The 12,557-nt window shown below is 33.4% G+C and overlaps 1 protein-coding gene and 1 pseudogene across 2 annotated transcripts in view; one reads left to right on the forward strand and one right to left on the reverse strand.

The window, feature by feature from the left end:
• The window catches only part of PTEN (phosphatase and tensin homolog), an 85,527-nt gene that overhangs the window by 28,119 nt on the left and 44,851 nt on the right, over positions 1 to 12,557 (forward strand). The window lies entirely within an intron of this gene.
• On the reverse strand, positions 9,359 to 9,457 carry LOC138376725 (U6 spliceosomal RNA; annotated as a pseudogene).

Raw genomic sequence — 12,557 nt, forward strand, 5'->3', positions numbered from 1 at the left:
GATAGCTTCTCTTGCCCAGCCCTCGTCCCTTCTTTTATAAGAGAAGGAATGAACAGTGACTAGGAAGGGAAGGTGTAATTCTTCCTTAAACTAAAATGAAAATAAATAAGTCCTAATAATTTGCCTGTTAGGATTAAGCTCTCCAAGGGAATAGCTGTGTACAGTACCTAAATGATTGATTTCCCTGATTGGTTTACATTATATTGGGGACAGTAGTAATAATCAGTAATGATTCTTTTTTCAGTAGAAAGGTGGTGATGTCTCTGTGAAAAATGTGTTTTTATTTCTGTATACTTTTACTTTTCTGTTAACAAATCTATTTTCAGTTGGATTTTTCTTTGCCCTCTCTATTAAGATGTCCAAAGAATATTTAAAATTACTTTTTTCTTTAATTCCACATTTTTTCTGTGATTTTCCTCCAAACAGGAAATATTGTACAGAGTTTAGATTTTTTTGTTGTTGTGCTACATCATTGCTTTGAGTAAAATAAATTGCAAATACCTTCATGTTTAAATTGTCCAGTATTTAAATGTTTTGGGGATATGGTTTGTTTGTTATGGCAGTGCCTCAATTTTATGCTTGAGGTACTCAGAGTACTTTGAGACAGACTTCTCCTTTTGAGGTTACCTCCTAGGATTAGGAATAAATTTAAAAAGTAAATAAAAAGGGAGGGGAGGGGAAGTGTACCAAGCTGAACATTTTTACTATCTTAAGTGGAAATGTTTTGCTTAATAAGCAATCAGAATTGACAGGACAGGACAGGGACATCTCATAGAAGGGAAATTAAAGAGCTAACTCTTCCCAAATTGATTTTTTCTTCTTTTCTTCTTACTACTGCCTTTTTTTCTTCCTCCTTTTTTGCCACTAAGCTCTTGCCTTGACGTGCTGGAAATATGAAACAATGTTTTATACAGATAATTGATTATTCTTGGATATTTATATTAATCTTATCCCTCAGGCTAATATTGAAGTTATCTAATTTATGTCATCTGGTATAAATCTAAGCAGCCTTTAACAAATTAGTGCTTCATGTGTTTAAGAGGCATAGCTTAAGATCTGTTCTGTCCCTGATAAATCAAGAAAATGTAGGCTTAATAGAAGTGAACTGGCTCTCTCACTGAAGAACCTTTAATATGCCACTATACATTGTAAATCTCCCAAGAGTGAGATACTAGTATGCTGCTTTTCCTTTTCTTTTTTTCTTTTCTTTCCCTTCTACCTCCTCTCTTTGCTTTTGTAGTACATTAAATAACATCTCTTTAAATGATGTTTCATGGAGCATAGTTTGGGAAATGTTATAAAATGAAAAAAGATGCATGTAAAAATATTTCCCCCTCTGTATCTATAGGAGATAATTCATTTCCTCTTCATTTATTGGGAAGTTTTTGGTGAAAAGATTCCTATATTTAGGGTAAGAAAATGCTTAGAGCACAATCTTGTGTTATATAGTGTTTTTTTTAAAAAAAAGATTTATCCATCTTCTTGTTTACTGTGAGCTTCTTTACTTATGTATTACAGATTGGAGAGCCCATCTTTGTTTTGTGCTGTTACATACATTTTCTTCCTGAAGAAACTTTTCAGATATTTTAGTAATATGTTGATCTCTCAATCAACCTTAATTGTGTGTTGATTTTCAATAAAAAGGAAGTGTTTGTTGCCCTAACATTATCATTATTGGCTGTTCAGTTAAAAAAAGAATTAAAAAGAGATTATTTAGAGGCAAGTATGAACATAATTTAGAGGAAAGAATATCAGTTCCATTCTTCTTTTCTAACATTTTCTGACTCCTTCCCTTTATTGCTTCCCTGTTTCCCTCTTTTTTTCTTAGGTGAAATTCACACAACACAAAAATTGACCATTTTAAAGTGTACAATTCAGTGACATTTAATACCTTCACAATGTTGTGCAACTATCACCTCTGTCAAGTTGCAAAACATTTCTCTCACTCCAAAGGAAACCCCTGTGCCCATTGGCTGCCTCCCACTTCTTTTATTAGTCTTATTTTGTTACAGACAGAGAACTGGATGGATTAGACAATGTTTATTATCTTCACCAGTCTATTTTTTTTGGCATTTTAATAATAGGTAACATTTTTGAGCATTTATTTACATATTATTTACATATGTAACTGTTGTATAAGCATGTATCATCTTATTATTGCATGTATCATCTTATTAAATCTCTACAGTAAGTCTGTCCCCATTTCATAGATGATTTAAAAGAAGTTAACTTCCCCAAGTGCCATAGCTCTGGTAAGTAGTGAGGCTGAAGGTTGAGTCCAGGTCTTTTGGATTCCAAAGCTAATTTCCTCAGTAATCATATTATCTTGTATATCAGAGGACAAAAACTGGAAATTCTTGAGCTAATCTACCCTGTTGATATGCTTTGTTTGGTCTAACACAGTGTTGGTTCACATAGTGTTTAAAATTGGAATTTATTGCCTGTATTTAAAAATCAAGAGACCTCACATAAAAAGCTGTATTTCTAACTTCTTTTGAAAAGTTGGAGGATCTGACAACACTTGGCTCGCATTCCTATGTGACAAGAATTAGCTGACATTATGTAATGCCTGACCTGTCTCTGTTATTGAACAGATTATTAGTTGCCATTTCTCATGTATTCTGCTTGCTTTACTTAAATTATCGGAACAACCACTAGGCATTTGATTCTGTATAATTCATAGAATCAGTAAGTAAACCTATGTGTTATAACATTATTGGTACATGTAAAGACTGCTTTAGACACTTAGTACAGTATTATAGAATGTTGTGTGTAAATTGCATCAGTTAAAATGTATTCTAAGATCATTGTAGAAGTCAAGTATCTAATAAACAGAATAAAGAGAAAACAAAGGGAAGAAATCATCAAGAAAATAATACTAGAAAATTTCTTTAGGATTTGAGTCTTCAGATTAAAAAGACTTAATGGTGCCAAGCGTAATAAATGAAAAAGTCCCATACTAGGCAAATTATTATGAAATTTCTTTTACAATACCAGGAATAAAGAGAATATCTAAAATGCTTTTAATATGATTTAGGAGGGATTAGGAATGTTAATGGCATCTAACTTCTTAGTGGTAGAGTTAAAGGTAGAAGATAATGGAACACCACGTCAAAAGTTGTGTGTTCAGCCTAGAATTTGGTGTCCAGCCAAACCGTCAAGTGTGAAAGTAGGAAAAAAATGTATTCATGAAAAACATTTTTTAGGAGATTACTAGATAACATGTTGCAGCAAAACAAGGGAATAAACCAAGAAAGGAAAGAAAAGGGCTTCAGTAAACTCAAAAGCAAGAAAGGAAAGTCCAGGATGACAACTGTCACAATCTGAAGAGCTATCAGTTCTGATTAGATCAGGACAGAGAGGGCTTCAGGGAAAAAAAAAATTGAACTAATGGATGAATATTGAAATATCTAGGAAAAAATGCAGTAGATTCTGAGAAAACTAAATGAGTTAGAAAAAGGAAGCAAACGTTAACATTAGTTGATTGATTTAACCCAAAATCGTGACATTGCTACATTGAGGGGATTAAGAAAAGTGAAATATGTGGAGTACTCCTAGTTTTGTAAGCCTCTGTCGTGGCAGGAAATGTATAGGTAAAAAATCTATAAGAACCAGTATAATGATATTTAGAAATACTGAATTAAATACAAGAAAAAGGATCAGAGTAGTTGAGGGTGGTTGCATATGGGAAGAAGCAAGAATAAGGGTTTGAAGATGAATAATAGGGCCAGTAGTTTTTTTATTGTAATATTTAATATTTTTTTATATATGTATAAAAACATAACTCCCTATTTCCCATCCTCTCAGTTCCTGGGAACCACTACTCCTTTTGTCACAATATATTTGACTATCTTGAGTACTTCATATAAGAGCAATAGTGCAGTATGTGCCTTTTTGTGACTGACTTATTTCACGTAGCCTGATATCCTCAAGGTTCAGCCATGTTATAGTATGTGACAGGATTTTCTTCCTTTTAAAGGATGAATGACATTCCATTGTGTGTATATACCACATTTGTTTATCCATTCACCAATGGACATTTGGGTTCCTCCTTTTGGCTGTTGTGAATAATGCTGCTATCAACATGGGTGTATAAATATCTGTTTCAGTATCTGCTTTTAGTTCTTTTGGGTGTGTGTACCCAGAAGTGAAATTGCTGGAGCAAATGGTAATTCTGTGTTTAAAGTTTTGAGGAACTGCTATGCTGTTTCCCACAGTGGCTATATGATTTTACATCCCTACCAACAATGCACAAGGCTCTGATTTCTCCAAATCCTCACCAACACTTGTTATTTTGTTTTTGTTTTTGTTTTTTATAATAGCTATCCTAATGGATGTGAATTGGTATCATTTTAGTTTTGCTTTTCATTTCCCTAATGATTAGTGATTTGAGCGTTTTCATGTGCTTATTAGTCATTTGTATATCATCTTTGGGGCAAAGTCTGTTCAAGTACTTTGCCAGTTTATGAATTGGTGGGATTTTTTGTTGTGTTTTATGAGTTCTTTATATATTCTGGATATTAATCCCTTATCAGATATGTGATTTGTGAATAGTTTTTCTCATTTTGTGGGTTGTTTTTTTATTCTTTTGTTTGCTGTGCAGAAACTTTTTAGTTTGATGAAGTCCAACTTGTCTGTTTTCTTTTGATTTCTGTGCCTTTGGTGTCACATTTAAAAAATCATTGCCAAATTCATGCCATGAAACTTTTCCCTCATGTTTTCTTTGAAGATTTTTATAGTTTTACCTCTTACATTTAGGTCTTTGATCCATTTTGAGTTAAGTTTTGTATATGGTTATAGGTAAGGGTCCAGCTTCACACTTTTGCATGTGGTATCAAGTTTTCCCAGCCCTATTTGTTGAGAAGACTGTCCTTTCTCTCATCAGATGGTCTTGGTACCCTTGTAGAATATCATTTGACCATAGATACAAGGGTTTATTTTGGGGCTCTCTATTGTATTCCATTTGTCTATATGTCTGTTAATAGCAGTACCACATTATTTTTATTACTGTAGCTTTGTAGTAAATTTTGAAATCAGGAAGTGTATGTCCTCTAACTCTGTTCTTCTATTTCAAGATTGTTTTGGCCATTCAGGAGTCTTTATGAATTTTAGGATGTATTTTTCTATTTCTGCAAAAAAAAAAATTATTGGGATTTTAATTGGGATTGCATTAATCTATAGATTGCACTGTATAGTATTGACATCTTAACAATATTAAGTCTTCTAATCTATGAACATAGGATGTCTTTCTACTTATTTATGTGTTTAATTTCTTTCATCAATGTTTCAGCATACCAGGTATTCACTTCTGTGGTTAATTCTTAAATATTTTATTCATTTTGATAATATTGTAAATCTAATTGTTTCCTTAATATTTTTTTTTGAATTCTTCATTTGTAGGTTATAGAAATGAAACTTAATTTTTGTACATTAATTTTGTGTCCTGCTTCTTTGCGAAATTCATTTTGTTGTTGTTGTTGTTGAATCCTTAGGGTTTTCTACATGTAAAATCATGCCATAATAACAGGGAATGGTCTGAAAAAACTGCAGAAATATTTTCTGTCTCTTTAAAACATCTTCCACTCCTTTTTGAGAACTAAAACCTGCATCCCTGCCTCAGGCAGTGGTTGGGAGGGGCAGGTTAATGTCTTTTGTTCTTTGTACTACAAGAAGATGGCTCAGCCCAGACCTGGACCTGGCAGAGGATGGTCATGGGATGAAATGGGATGGAGATGGTACAATCAGGATCATCATTTGTAGTTGAACAGCAGTTGCCTGAAGCTGAGAACCCACCCTTTAAAAGCTCCGTATTTCTGCTTATTATTAGGACAGTAGCATTTTTTCAGATAGTAGTAGTCTCCATCCTCCTCATTTGCCAGCAAGTTAATAAACCTTTCTTTCCTTCTCAAACCACTTGTCCTTGTTTTTCTGATGTGGCCTCAAGGACAAGTGCTGAGCTTTCAGTAACACCATCTGCAAACAGATAATTTTACTTGTTCTTTCCAATTTGGAATGACTTATTTCTTATTCTTACTTAACTGCTTTCTGTTGAATATTAAATGCGATGTTGAATAGAAGTGGTAAAAGCAGGTCTTGACACCCTTGTATCCTGTCTTGTTTCAGACCTTAGAGGAAAAACTTACAGTTTTTCACCATTGAGTATCATGTTAGCTGTGGAATTTTCATATATGGCCTTTATTATGTTAGAATAATTTCCTTTTATTCCTAGTGTTTTTCTCATAAAATGGTGTTGAATTTTTTCAGATGCTTTTTCTGCACCTATTGAGATGACCTGGTGATTTTTTTTTCTTCTTTCTGTTAACACAATGCATTATGTTGTTTTTCATACATTAAACCATCCTTGCATTCCAGGAATAAATTCTACTTGGCCCTCATGTATAATCCATTTAAAAGGCTGTGGAATTTAGTTTGCTGATAGTGTGTTAAGGATTTTGCATCAGTGTTCACAAAGGGTATTGATCTATAGTTTTCTTGTAATGGCTTCCTCTGACTTTGGTATCAGGGCAATGCTGTCCTCATAGAATGTGTTAAGAAGGGTTCCCTCCTCTTTAGTTTTTGGGTAAAGTTTGAGAAGAATTGATGTTAGTTCTTTAAATGTTTGATAATTCATGGGTGAAGTCATCAGGTCTAGGGCTTTTCTTGGTCTGGAAGTTTTTTATTGATTCAATCTCTTTATTAGATATAGATCCATTCAGATTTTCTATTTTTTTTTTTCTTGTGATTAAATCTTAGTAGATTTTGTGTTTCTAGGTATTTGTCCATTTAATTTAGATTATCCAATTTGTTGGTAACCGTTCATAGTACTGTCTTACTATCTTTTTTTATTTCTGTAGAATTGCTAGTAATGGCCCTGCTTTTTAGATTTTAGTAATTGGAGTCTTCTCTTTTTTTCTTAGTCAATCTAGCTAAAGGTTTATCAATTTTGTTAATCTTTCAAAGAACCAACTTTTGGTTTCATTGATTTTTCTCTATTATAATATTTTTCTATTTTCTATTTTATTTATTTCCACTCTAATCTTTGTTATTTCTTTCTTTCTGCTAGCTTTGGGTTTATTAGTTTGTTCTTTTTCTAATTTCTGAACGTGTGAAGTTAGATTATTGATTTGAGATCTTTATTCTTTTATAATGTAAATGTTTACTATTATAAATTTCCGTCTTAGTACTGATTTCACTGTATCCCATAAGTTTAGATACACTGCATTTTCATTTTTTCTAAGTATTTTCCAAGTTTCCTTGTAATTTCTTCTTTCAGAGTATGTTTTTTAATTTTCACAATTTTGTGAATTTTCCATTTTTTTGTTGTTATTGATTCTTAATGTTACTCTGTTGCGATTGGAGAAGATACTTATTTGATGTCTATTTTTAAAAATCTATTGAGTGTTGGTTTGTGGCTTAACGAACAGTCTGTTCTAGAAAATGTCCCATGTGCACTTGACAAGAATGTGTATTGTGTTATTGTTGGATAGAGGGATCTGAATATGCCTGTTAGATCTAGTTGGTTTATTTGTCCAATCATCTGTTTTCTTACCTATCTTCTGTCTGCTTCTGTCTGTTACTGAGAATGGGGTATGGAAGTGTATATTATTTTTAAACTATTTCTCCCTTCAATTCTGTCAATTTTTGCTTCATATAATTGGATGGTCTCAGGTATATAAATGATTATGCTCATTGTAACTTCTTGCTGTATTGATACTTTTAATATATAATGTCTTTTTGTCTCATAAGTTTTTTTATTTAGTTTATTTTGTCTGGTATTTTAGTATAGCCACCCTCACTTTTCTTTGGTTATTGCTTGTGTAGAATCTCTTTTCCCATCCTGTCTCGTTCAACCTATTTATGTCTTTGGATCTAAAACGGGTATGGTGTAGATAGCATACAGTTGAATTTGTTTTTCTTTTACATTCTGCTGATCTCTGTCTTTTGATTACAAAGCTTAACCAATTTACATTTAATGTAATTATTGAAAAGGAAGACTTTTGCCATTTTGCTATTTGTTTTCTATATGCCTTATAGGTTTTTTGTCTCTCATTTTCTGCCTTACTGGCTTTGGGTTTAGCTGATATTTTTTAGGGAAACTTTTTAATTCCCTTGTCATTTCCCTTTGTTTATATTCTGTAGCTTTTTTTGGGGGGGGGGTTACCATTGATAACTACATTTAGCACCTTAAAGTTACAACACTCTAATTTCAATTTATACCAACTTAACCTTCAGTAGCATACAAAAATTCAGCTCTTATACAGCCCCATCTTCTTCTCCCTTTCAGTTGTTGATGTCATAAAATTACATCTTTGTGCATTGTATGTACAAAAACATAGACTAATAGTTGTTTTTTTAAATACAGTAACATCTTCAATTATGTAGAAAACAAAAGGTAGAGTTACAAACCAAAATTACATTGATGCTATCTTTTATAATTGCTCGTGGATTTACCATTTCCCAGAGATCTTTATTTTTTAATACAACTTCAAGTTATTATCTAATGTTTTTTCATTTCAACCTGAAGCACTCCCTTTAGCATTTCTTGCAGGGCAAGTCTAGTGGTAATGAACTCCCTTAGCTTTTTATCTAGAAATGTCTTAAATTCTTCCTCATTTTTGAAGGACACTTTTGCTGGATATACAATTCTTGGTTGACAGCTGATAGCTTCCTCCTTTACCCCCCTTCAGGAGTTTAAATATATCATCCCACTGCCTCTGTCTTTCAAGGATTCTGATGGGAAATTTGCTGACATTTTGAGGATCCTTTGTATGTGACAAGTTGCTTGTCTCATTCCCAGTTCAAGATTCTTTTTGTCTTTGTCTTTTGACAGTTTGACTGGAATCTGTTTTGCTGTGGGTCTCTGAGTTTTTCCTACTTCTAGTTCATTGACCTTCTTGAGTATTTATATTCATGTCTCATTAAATTTGAGAAGTTTTTGAATACTGTTTCTTCAATTGATCTCTCTGCCTTTTCTCTTTTTTGCTGAGATTCCCAGAGTGCACGTCTTAGTCCACTTGATGATGTCCCACAGGGCTGTTAGGCTGTTTACTTCAATTTTTCTTCAGGTTTTCTTTCTGTTCCTCAGATGTGGTATTTTCAATTGTCCTACCTTTCAAGTTCACTGATTTTTTTTCTTCTGCCTGCCCAAATCTGCTTTTGAATTCCTGTAGTAAACTTTTATTCCAGTTATTGTACTTTTTAGCTCCAGCATTTCTCTTTTGGTTTTTTATATTTTCTGTCTCTCTGTTGATATTTCCATTTTGTTCATATATCATTTTTTGACATTGTCAATACCTTCCTTTAGATTTTTGAGCATTTTTAAAATATTCATTTTATTTGATTTTGTTTGTTTATTTTTAAAAATACAGGACACCATTTTGTGTGTCATCCTTGAGCAGGGGCCATGCTTCTCTGTATTGTTCCAATTTTTTAGCATATGTGCTGCCAAAACAAGCATGATATTTATTTTAAAGTCTGTATCTAGTAAGTCTGCCATCTGATCTTTCTCAGGGACAGTTTCTGTTCATTTATTTTTTTCCCTTTTGAATGACTTATACTTCTTGTTTTGTGTTGTTTTATTTGTATACCTTGTGACTTTTTGTTGACAACTGGAATTTGAATCTTAAAGAGTGGTATTTATGGAAATCAGATTCTCCCCTTTTTCTAGGATTTGCTGGGGTTTCATTTGTTTGTTTCTTCAATTTTTCAGGGTATTTCTGTACTGGGTATCAGCTAAAGGTGTAAATGAAAGATCTTCTCAGCCTGTGTTTTCTCTTGGGCATGTGTAATGACTTTCTAAATTCCCCTGTATATGTGGTTCTTTTCCAATGTTGTTATCATCCTTAGATGTCTGGCTCCTAAAAGGCTCCCAAAATAACTCTGGATCTTTAAATCCCCTGGAAACTATTTCAGCTCGTGAAGGTTGCAACAATGGCAGCCTGCTTCTGTGTCTGTACATCCGTGATCAGAAGCAGCAATTAGCAATCAAAACATAGAGTCCTGGTATTTGGAGGGCAAGGTCCTTATTGCCAACCCTGCCTCCTGCAAGCTGGATGCAGGTTGCTCCAGGAACATGTGCATGGCTGCCTGCTGTGGAGGTGAGAGATGGGTAGTCACAACTGCATTAATTGCCGAAATTGACTCACATTAACCGTGATTTACTGTCTAAGCCTTCCCTTTCGAACTGAAAACCTTTGAATAGACTCCAGAGTTCCAAAATAGTTCCACCAGATAGATTCTGCCACTACATTTGTTGTCTTGGTGGAGAGATGGATTCCTTGTACTTCTTACTCTGCCATATTTATTTGACTAATTTTTTATTATAAACTTTTTATGTCATTTGAATTATGTATGTTTATATGTTCTTTTGACAAAAATAATTTTAAAATGTACTCTTGCAGCTTGTTTAAATCTGTTTTATAGGAACTCTTTAAAGAAAGTAAATAATTTTTTAAAATAAAGACAATGTTCTCAAATCTGAGTTGTTAATGAATTCAGATTTTTATGTATTGAAATTACTTGAAGTTAGGTATAGTTAGAAAGATTTACATTCTAGATTATCCAAATTTGAGGAAATTACCTCTCTGCTTTTGTCTAATTTTTTAGTCTCTACTTTCCAAGTATCTGTAGGCAGATTTTCCCATTTCCCTTTGGAAAGTGCTGTTTTCTTGCTTTTTTTTTCCTACCTTTCCATTGTGTCAGACTTGTAAGGCAATGAGCCAACTGTGGGCACAAAATCCTTGGGAGGAGAGAGGAGGAAGAGGGAGGGGCAGCCATGGTGAATGTTTCCCTAAATAATATTCAAGTTTTTTGAGAGAACATAATCTCCTCCCCTTCTTAAAATGCTAGAATGTGTTCTTTTAAAGAAGATTGTTTATTCTCCTACAAGTCTCACTGTTGCCCACAGCGCTAGGTAAGAAATCAGAGAGTTCAAATACTAAAGAGAACACGCAAAAAGTGTAATTTCGCCAATCCTCACAACAAAATTATAGAAAAATACTATAACAGAAACAAGTCAGCATTTTTGGTTGCAGATGATATAAAGTGACTCTAATTTACGTAAACAGAAAGGAATTTTTTGAAAAGTATTATGTAGTTCATAGCTTAAGAACCAGACTTAGAAGATGAATAGAAGCTGGAAGCAAGGCATGGCCAGGAGGCTGCAACAAAAGCAGTCTGCTTTAAGACACTGCTGCTTGGACACCTGATATACTAGGTACTGCTGCCATGACTCAATATTGGTGACTGTGCTCATGAACTTTCAGCTCCTCTGGTGATCTCTGTGAGTAATCTCTGACTCTCCTGTACCTTGTCCTCACTCACTAGGATTCAGTGTCCAGAGCAAAAGGGCCTAATTGGTATCAGGCCTGTATGTGTGATGAGAGAAAGATGAGGAAAGAAGTCTGTTTCTGATCTCTGGAAATTATGTCCAAATTGGAATGGTATTTGATTGCTCAGCAACCTAAAGATGACAAATATCCCCTAGAAATTTCTCTTACCTTATCCTTTAAATCCTCTTCCCAATGGTATCTACAATTAAAAGCTTCATATATTCTTTTAAAAATTGTTTACCCACTTTTTAAAAAACAAATGGGAACATACTGTATAGTGTTCTTCACCATGCTTTTTTTCATTGAGTATGTCTTAGGAATCTTCCATATTGGTGTAGATATCTGCCTGATTGTTTTATTGGCTACCTTTTATTCTATTTTATGATCATACCATAATAAACAGTCCTCTATGATGGATATTTAGATTATTTCCAGTTTTTTGCCATTGAAAACAGTGCTCTAATAAACTTCTTCACACATGTATCTTGGTGTTCTTTTCCAAGTATATTCTTCAGGTAAATTCTTGGCAGTGAAGTTGCTAGGTCCACTGCATCTGTGGTTTAAACTTTTGCCTTCAAAAATGGTGTTTTATATTCTCACCAACATGTTTGAGTGCTTCTCTCCCTTTCCTCCACCCCCAACCTTGGCAAGCTGAATATTATCAAACTTTAATTTTTTGCAATTTGTTGGCCAAAAATGGTATCTTATAATTTGATTGCATTTCTTTTATTGTGAGGTTAAGCAGCTATTTGATATATTGACCATATATATTTCCGGGGTATGTGTGTATGTGTATACTGACCCTATCTTCAATGTAGTTTTCTTTTAGATTGTTTGTTGTTTTTCTTAATGATTTTTAGAAACTCTGAAAAATAAGGAATCTAGTTTTACTCTTTCTTCAGACAATTTTATTGTGCCTGCCTCTGTTGCCATTTGAATTTTGTGACTACAAGATTCAGATGAAGCAATGATAGTGCAAAGAGCTTGGTGGGTTATCTTTTGGTTTGAATTATTGATAACTATCTGCTTTACTAATATGTATAATCACAGAATATCAAAGATTTTTCTGTAGATAGCTACTGTATCAAGAAATATTCTTTTAAAAATAGCCTTGCTTAAATTAGCACATAGAAAATGCTTTTAATCCAGAGAAATGTCATGTACCCACCACTCCTGATTTATAGAATCAGAGGAATATTCTGTTGGACAGAGAAGATGGAAGTGAAA

This window comes from Eulemur rufifrons, chromosome 28 (assembly GCF_041146395.1).
Source record: "Eulemur rufifrons isolate Redbay chromosome 28, OSU_ERuf_1, whole genome shotgun sequence".
Taxonomy (NCBI): domain Eukaryota; kingdom Metazoa; phylum Chordata; class Mammalia; order Primates; family Lemuridae; genus Eulemur; species Eulemur rufifrons.